This window comes from Ictalurus furcatus, chromosome 16 (assembly GCF_023375685.1).
Source record: "Ictalurus furcatus strain D&B chromosome 16, Billie_1.0, whole genome shotgun sequence".
NCBI classification, from domain to species: domain Eukaryota; kingdom Metazoa; phylum Chordata; class Actinopteri; order Siluriformes; family Ictaluridae; genus Ictalurus; species Ictalurus furcatus.
In genome coordinates, this window is record NC_071270.1 from 23,152,552 (window position 1) to 23,161,365 (window position 8,814).

The 8,814-nt window shown below is 41.1% G+C and overlaps 1 protein-coding gene across 3 annotated transcripts in view; it reads right to left on the minus strand.

The window, feature by feature from the left end:
• The window catches only part of csgalnact1a (chondroitin sulfate N-acetylgalactosaminyltransferase 1a), a 37,127-nt gene extending 30,154 nt beyond the window's left edge, over window positions 1–6,973 (minus strand). For 2 of the 3 annotated variants that reach the window (XM_053644589.1, XM_053644587.1), the window contains exon 1: window positions 6,921–6,973. The gene's annotated coding sequence lies outside the window, so the exon portion shown is untranslated. Of the gene's footprint in view, window positions 1–1,157; window positions 1,490–6,920 lie in introns of those variants that run through there. The other variant, XM_053644588.1, reaches the window with a different exon arrangement.
• Window positions 6,974–8,814: the final 1,841 nt, after the last annotated feature.

The following is an 8,814-nucleotide window of genomic DNA, read 5'->3' on the forward strand; positions in this document are numbered from 1 at the left end:
TATATATATATATATATATATATATATATATATATATATATATATATTCCAGATACCCTGTCCAGGGTGTACCCCGCCTTGTGCCCGATGCCTCCTGGGATAGGCTCCAGGTTCCCCGTGACCCTGAAAAGGAGTAAGCGGTAGAAGACGGATGGATGGATGGATATATTCCAGATAGCCTTTAAGAATGCCTTTGACTACAGAAGGCCGTATTGAAATCATTCTCATGGTTGGACTGGGAAGCTTTCACAAGGTTGCGATGGACTTTAACAGGAAATATGGCGAGAACATCACACACGACGAACATATTAACAAATCCAAAAAGACAGGAAGTGATCGAGAAGTGGACGTCCACGAACATCTACTGACGAAGACGCAACCGACGTGGTGCTGGAATACATAATCCCTATGTATGGAGACTTTTGGGACACCCTGTAGTCTGTTATACGTCTTCACTGATATACATCCAAGTCTGATACATTTGGCTGAAGGCAGTAGGGATGATAATACAATACAATACAACTCACAATTTATTATGTATTAGTTTTGGATGATTAATTAAGTTTTTTTTTAAAAAAAAAAGCAAGCTTCTGGACTTGAGGGAACATCTATTTAGTTACTTATCATCCTCCTGTCTTTATCCTACCGATCGCACGCAACTCAACACGCCCCAGAAGATAAGGTTAATTACACTAAAAGCCTGCGGATGTGTTCAGGAACTGTCTAGTTAGCAAATACGGCTAATTTATCCCAGTCTCATTATTCTCTGAACTCCAGTCTTGCTGGCTTTGTAACACACACAGGAAATGATGCAGGATTTTTCCTCCGTTGGCGTTTTTTTATTGAGCGACTGAGCTGTTCAGTTCAATTCAGACCTCGTGCCTTCACTGTTACGTTTACTGTACGTACTTCTGTACCTGATATGAAACCTGGGGTGGGGTTTTTTTTTTTTTAATGTGTTTTTACTTCTCGTTTTGCACATATTACAAACAGCCACATCCTGCTATGCAATACACAGGATGAAATGCAAAGCATTTCAACTGCTGTTATGGCTTCAAGGGTTTGTGTGCATCAATTTAGAAGCACCAAGTTTTTCACATGTTAATGATCTCACTGGCATCAGCACGTGGAAACCCTGAGTAATCTTACACACTCACCATTTTACAGACAGCGCTGGATCACACCGGACACACTGCAGTGACTGCATACACTCTTTCTCTCTCTCATACACACTCGCTCACACACACACACACACACACATACATACATAAGATGCATACAAAAATACGTTTGTTTATGTTATGCTGATCACAGGAAATTTATACACACACACACACACATTTGCACACAGTTCTTGCAAACACACCCAGAATGACACACACCGGAGAAGAAGAGAGAGAGAGAAAAAAAGAAAAACAGAGAGTCGCACTGAGAGACATAGAGAGAGAGAGAGAGAGAGAGAGAGACCCACAGACAGAGAGAAACTGAGAATCAGACAGACAGACATAGCAAGCAGCGAGAGAAAGGAAAGGAGAGTGAGAATGGAAAGAGAGAGAGAGAAAGGAAAGAGAGAGAGAGACAGTCAGAGAGACAGGCAGGGACAGAGAGAAACCAAAAGAGAGAAAAGAGAGAGAGACAAACAGAAAGACAGGGAGTGGAGAGAGAGAAAGGCAAACAGAATCACAGAGTGACAGAGCGGTAGAGAGAGAGAGAGAGAGACAGAATGAGAGAGAGAGAGAGAGAGAGAGGCAAACAGAATCACAGAGTGACAGAGAGGTAGAGAGAGAGAGAGAGGCAAACAGAATCACAGAGTGACAGAGAGGTAGAGAGAGAGAGACAGAATGAGAGAGAGAGAGAGAGAGAGAGAGAGAGGCAAACAGAATCACAGAGTGACAGAGAGGTAGAGAGAGACAGAATGAGAGAGAGAGAGAGAGAGAGGCAAACAGAATCACAGAGTGACAGAGAGGTAGAGAGAGAGAGAGAGAGAGAGAGAGAGAGAGGCAAACAGAATCACAGAGTGACAGAGAGGTAGAGAGAGAGAGAGAGAGAGAGAGGCAAACAGAATCACAGAGTGACAGAGAGGTAGAGAGAGAGAGAGAGAGAGAGAGAGAGAGAGGCAAACAGAATCACAGAGTGACAGAGAGGTAGAGAGAGAGAGAGAGAGAGAGAGAGAGAGAGAGAGAGAGAGGCAAACAGAATCACAGAGTGACAGAGAGGTAGAGAGAGAGAGAGAGAGAGAGAGAGAGAGAGAGAGAGAGAGGCAAACAGAATCACAGAGTGACAGAGAGGCAGAGAGAGAGAGAGCGAGAGAGAGAGAGAGAGAGAGAGAGGGAGGCAAACAGAATCACGGAAAGAGAGAGGCAGAGAAAGTGAGAGAAAAACAGAGACAGAGGCAGAGACGTGCCTCATCGCTGTCCCTGTGTACTTTAACAACTTCCTCTTAGACTGTTTCCTGTCTGCAGGGCAAAGATGGCAAAATCTCTCTCTCTCTCACTCTCTCTCTCAGTTTTCAAGTGCTTTATTGGCATGACAAACAATTATACATTTGTACTACCAAAGCAAGTACAAGGGAAGGGTAGTGTAAACACGAGAAATTAAATAGAAGACAATAAATTAAAAATAAAACTGAATAAAATACTAATAGATTCAATTGAAAATCACTTTTCCTCCTTCTTCTCTTTCTTGAGTTCCCTTTCTACTTCTTATCCCTCTTTCTGTTGATCTCTCATTCTTCTTATCCATCTCTCATGTTCTTACCCTTTGGCAGCTGTTCCTCCCTCTTTCTAACGTTTTCTGTCTCACTCATGCTTTCATATCCTTTCTGTCTAAAGCACTTCCTACTGCGCTCTATTCAGTCATCCGGCTAATAAAACTACACAAGGGTGACGAATGAAAGGATAAACCGGTGCCTCTGTTATACTGTAAGGGGGCGTGTATTTATCAATATACAGTCCTTCTTACTGATCACCTTTATCATGTGATGAAACATTTCGATCCTGATGGGCCTGGTCTCTTCCAGCCTGACTCCGCCCCCTGCCCCCCCCCCATATATACGACACGATGAGTGAGAGAGAGAAAGATATATAGAGAGACAGAAGGAGTTACACATATAGACATAACGATAAAAGTACAACTAAAACAACGAAATGAAGGCAAGTAACAGAAACGTGGGAAAGATAAAGAAAGGACGAGAGAAGAAAGGATGAAGACAGAGGAAAGAGAGAAATGACAATGGAAAGGAGAACCTGAAGGGGAAAAAGGAGACAGAGAGAGAAATAGTGAGAGGGAGTATAAGAGGGAAAGGAAGAGAGCATATAAGAGAGAGAGAGAGAGAGAGAAAGAGAGAGAGAGAAATAGAGACGGACAGATAGAAAAAGAATTAGAGAAAGATAAAAAGAAAGAGAGGCCATTTAGTTTTACAGCTGGAAGTGAAGGACGGCACCAAGAAAGTTGTTCCAGGTGTTACGCACACACACACACACACACACACACCCACACAGGAAAGGAGCAAGAGATAGTCGAGATGAAAGAGCAGAAAATGAGAGAAAAGGGAACAGATGTGGGCGAGAAAGAATTTTATATATACATACATATATATATATATATATATAAAGAGAGAGAGAGCGAGAGTGGAGGAGATAAAGGAGTGTTTGATGTGTGTTTTCAGGCCTCAGGTAATTCTCGCTCCCCTTCATTAAGCTGGATCCCCTCATTCCGCCATCTGTGCTCCCGACAAAATACCAACTCATTCACACACACACACACACACACACACACACACAGTCGCCTATAAGAAGATGCAAATGATTAATATACACTCCTAATGCTAATGCTAATAATGAATGAAAGCTGGGTAGCTAGCATGATGCGAAGAGTTAGCAATAGCAATATATTTATGTTGTTAAAAGTAATGTGTTCTCAATAATATTAATAATAATAATTATTATTATTGTATGTTTTTTTTACACAAGAAAAGAAAAAGGCGATATTGTTAAGAGTCAGGGGTCAGGCGCTAAGCTATAGCAATAAACATACTAATAATGAATGGAAGCTGGTAGCTAGCATGATGCTAATGGTAACATGGTAAATAATAACCACTAGATTTAGCACATAGTTATCCATAGCAGTATATTTATGTTGTTAAAAGTATATATCCATCCATCCATTTTCTATACACCTTATCCTTCAGGGTTGCCGGGAACCTGGAGCGTATCCCAGGGAGCACAGGGTAGAAGGTGGGGTACATCCTGGATGGGGTGCCAATTCATCGGAGGGCACAATCACATACGCATTCACACCCATTCGTACACTACGGACACTTTGGACATGCCAGTCAGCCTACCATGCATGTCTTTGGACTGGGGGAGGAAACCGGAGTACTTAGAGGAAACCCCCGGAGCACAGGGAGAACATGTAAACTCCACACACACAGGGAGTGTGCGGAATCGAACCCCCAACCCTGGAGATGTGAGACGAACATGCTAACCACTAAACCACCGTGCACCATAAAAGTATGCATGTTGTTAAGATTTAGGGGTCAGGCGCAATGCTATAGCAATAAATCTCACCTCAGTGATGGTTTCTAGCTAACAAATTCCAGATTATTTACCGTTTCACAAAGCTGTGATATATGAGGTTCTCAGATGTTTCCATTTTCCACTTCAATATCTGGATCTCCATCAGCCACCAGGGCCACAACGTGCTTCCTCTGAGACACGTGAAATCATCTGCTGCATCGTTCCCAACCGACGCTAATATAATATTATAGCAAGACAGTGCTAACTGAGAGTCTCAAAACACTGTGAAGTTCCTTATTTTGTACAAATCTGTAGGAGGGTCAGGTCTCTTTCTGTGAGACGCCATGTGAGAAAACCATAAACCATACACTCTGACTGAGGAACGTGTTGAAAGTTAATCGTCTGTCTCATAGCCTTTTTTTATTTTTTTTATTTAAGTATTCATATCTGAGTCCATGGCGATTCATACTCATGATTACATTTTCTCAGCTAATGTGGTGAAACTCACGTTATGTAACATTCTAGCATTGTTAGCTCGTCAGGAACGTCTAGTGAGGTTTGTATCCCAGCTGCGAAGCTAATGTGCAATTACGGTTGAAATGCAATGAAATGAAACACAATTATTCACGCACCGGCCACTTTAATAAGAACGCCTGTACACTAAAACTTATCCAGTTGGATATAAAAGACCTCATGAAGTTTTCCGATCTTCAACTGTCCCAGTTTCAGCGAGCCTGTGCCCACTCAACTCTGTACACTATCGGTGAGAGAGGTCAGAGGAGAATGTCCAGACTGGTTCGAGCTGACAGGAAGGTTACGGTAACTCAAATTATCGCTCTTTACAACCGTGGTGAGGAGAAAAGCACCTCAGGACGCACAACACGGTGAACCTTGAGGCAGATGGGCTATAACAGCAGAGCACCACATTGGGTTCCACGTTGAGGGTCAACCAAGAACATGAATCTGGGCACACACTCGCAGTATTCAGTCCCTCGATCGCATAAAAGAATGCAACATCCGGAGGAGTTCGCACTTTTTCGAAATGAACGCAGATTTTCCGCGGATTTGGGCCGAGACGCGTCATGTGACGTCATCGTGATGCGCGTTCAGCCAAAGCCCTCTTCGAGTCATGTCCATTGAACATGAGTACAGCTAAAAGGTCTCATTTACCAGCAATTTCCTGCAAAATTCGATTTCCACGGTTCAAGTAGTTTTCCGCAGAAAAAAGCAAATCGCATTGCAAATTTTGAGAAAAGCCACAGCAAAATCAAGCTTTTTTTTATCCGCGACAATCATAAAAAAAAAAAAAATTCTGTACGGAGTGAATGTACAGTAGTGCAATACTAAGGATGTAGAAGAGCTGGTATTCTATATCTAATCTAGTGCACTGATATAGGGAGTATAGCTGAATCCCACACATCTCCATTCTGGAACATAGAGCACTCACTGCGTAGGGTATAAAAGTGTGTGTGTGTGTGTGTGTGTGTGTAAGAGAAATTAGCAAAAAGAAATGAAAAGGGTAAATGAATTTAACTGTCATAACAGCTGTGTGTGTGTGTGTGTGTGTGTGTGTGTGTGTGTGTGTGTGTGTGTGTAAGAGAAATTAGCAAAAAGAAATGAAAAGGGTAAATGAATTTAACTCTCATAACAGCTGGTTTAGTTCAATTTCTATATAAAAACATGACATACAGAAATGTACTAAAGTCGTTCAGACTGAGCTGTGTGTGTGTGTGTGTGTGTGTGTGTGTGTGTGTGTGTTTGACATTATCTCTTTTCACTCTGAAATGCCAAGACTGCAGCAGTAATGCTCCATGGCATCCTGAAAACCTTTATACCGATCAACACACACACACACACACACACACACACACACACACACACACACACACACACACACACAGAGTTAAGTATAGTCCATTTCAGTATGCTGTGTTTACTAAGGTATTGTACACTGGAATGCCTTAGTGGTGTTAGAGGGTTGCGCTGGGCTTTGACCATTAAAGAAGGAATTTTGGGAAAAAATTTCTATTTCCCAATCTGCTTTTTATTTTATTTTATTTATTTATGCACAAAGTATGTAAACCCACAAAGTATGTAAATCTCCTGTAATATAGGAGTTCAGTTATATATACTATTATAGTCCACAGGATGTGTCAATGGTTTATCTCACATAAACTGCAGTTTTAGAAGCATGTCCTTATATGATCTATGGTTTTAGAAGCATGACTGGTTTTAACAAATTGTTTCCTTGTCTAAACTTTAAGTTTGAGAAGCATGCATTGACCTAAGCTTCACTTTCAGTTTGAGGAGCTTCAGTTGAAGGAGCTTGCATCAGTTAAACTAAGTGTAACATCCCCTTATTCTGTAAAAAAAGAGATCTGTGAGAAATCAGTGATGACTTACCTCGGGATGTGTCTGATCAGAGGAAAAGCAGTGAAACTGTTCTGTCAGTGTACAGGGAACTGAGAAGGTCTATTCAGCACTCTATGAAAGAGGAGATGAATTAGGGTTGCCATGTTGGAAGGGATCCTCCTCTGTCATTGCTAGTTGGAGTCATACATTAATTTGTTCAGTTATCTTCATTAACTGCTTTATATCGGTTAAGCTTTGGAAGGTCATGAGTTCAAATCCCGACATCACTTCACCAAGCTGCCAATGCTCGGTTGTGTGTTGTTTGTTTGTTTTTTTTTTTTTAAATGAGAGAGAAATGTAAAATGCTCTGGATAATGCTGTCTGATAGACTTCAATCCCCGCTTCGCTGTTATAATAATCTCCACTCTTCTGGGAAGGCTTTCCACTAGATTTTGGAGCGTGGCTTTGTGGGTTTGTTCATTCATTCAACCACAAGAGTATTAGTGAAGTCGTCGTTCCAGTTCATAACAAAGGTGTTCAGAGGGGTTGAGGTCAGGGCTCTGTGCAGGACACTCGAAATCTTCCTCTCCAACCTTTGGGTACAGGGACATTGTCATGCTGGAACAGGTTTGGGCCTGTATGCTACAGCATTACAATGACATCCTATACAATTGCGTTCTTCCAACTTTGTGCGAGCAGCTTGGGGAAAGCCCACATATGGGTGTGGTGGTTGGGTGTCCATATACTTTTGGCCATAAAGTGTAGTTTTACCTTTAAAAATGGTAATACGTATATTACGGATATCTAATACGGATATATGGATATCTAATGCATATTAATTCAATTAAAATGCACTAGATAGCCAATCAATGTGAAATGCAGTTACTCTTAAGTTGTTTTCGCTTGCGTTTTTTTTTTTTTTTTTCTCCCAGCCCTGAGTTCGTTACAATCGATTAAGTGTGAGAGCTGTTTTCAAGCCTGGGAGTGGTCCAGAGATCCCTTCACTGGTCCTCTTGAAAATGGGGGTCTGGGGTTTGCTTCAACCAAACCGTGGCATGATCAGCATCAAAAGTGGAAGCTGTCCACACTTGGGCTGCATGGCAAGCAACATGCCACGTTACTTATTGTTTCTACCTTTGTGATGCAAAGGAAGGGGTTGTTATGGTTATTGATATACAAAACCAGACATTCATAGGACTGGAACACTGTAATTACTTCACTCTTGCACATGGAGCATCTCGAAATCTTTTTAGCCTGCATGGCTGAAAATCTTCTTTTATATGAGATCCACTCCACATTCGTAGGTATTCCTTCTTATACACTGACACTGACAGTGCTCTTCGCCACTTGAGTGTTGTTACCAGAGGAAAGTAATAAAATACAGCAAACAAATGAACCTCGTGCCTAGAATTTTGCAAGCCTGAGTGCTCAAAAGAGATGTACAGAATACCAAATATGAGCCATTGTTCGGAAGGAATTCTTCTGTGTGAATGCAAATCAGTGATTATGAGCCAAGTGTGAACACTCAACCTGCCAAGCGGCAAAGAGTAAAAAAGTAAACATTTTATTACTTTATTTGTTTTATATCTGCTGTTCTACTCTTCATCTTGCTCGATCCAGTTTAAGTTGGAACTTTAAAATTCTTCAGAGACATTTTAATAATAATAATAATAATAATAATAATAATAATAACAATCTGACTCAGACTCTGATTTATTTATGCAACTGTATCTGAATAACCTCTAGTGTTATATTGGTTAGGTATAACTTCTATATGTCCACCTATAAGACAAGAGATTTACCTTAAACCCAATCTAAAAACAGCACAGAAACAAAGTCTGTGCAAATTCAACTAACAGGTTGCTAATCAATTATGACCTTTTGTAAGATACAGAATAAGAAACGACCTGACATTCTGTAATCTTGACTCGATAAAATGAGCACA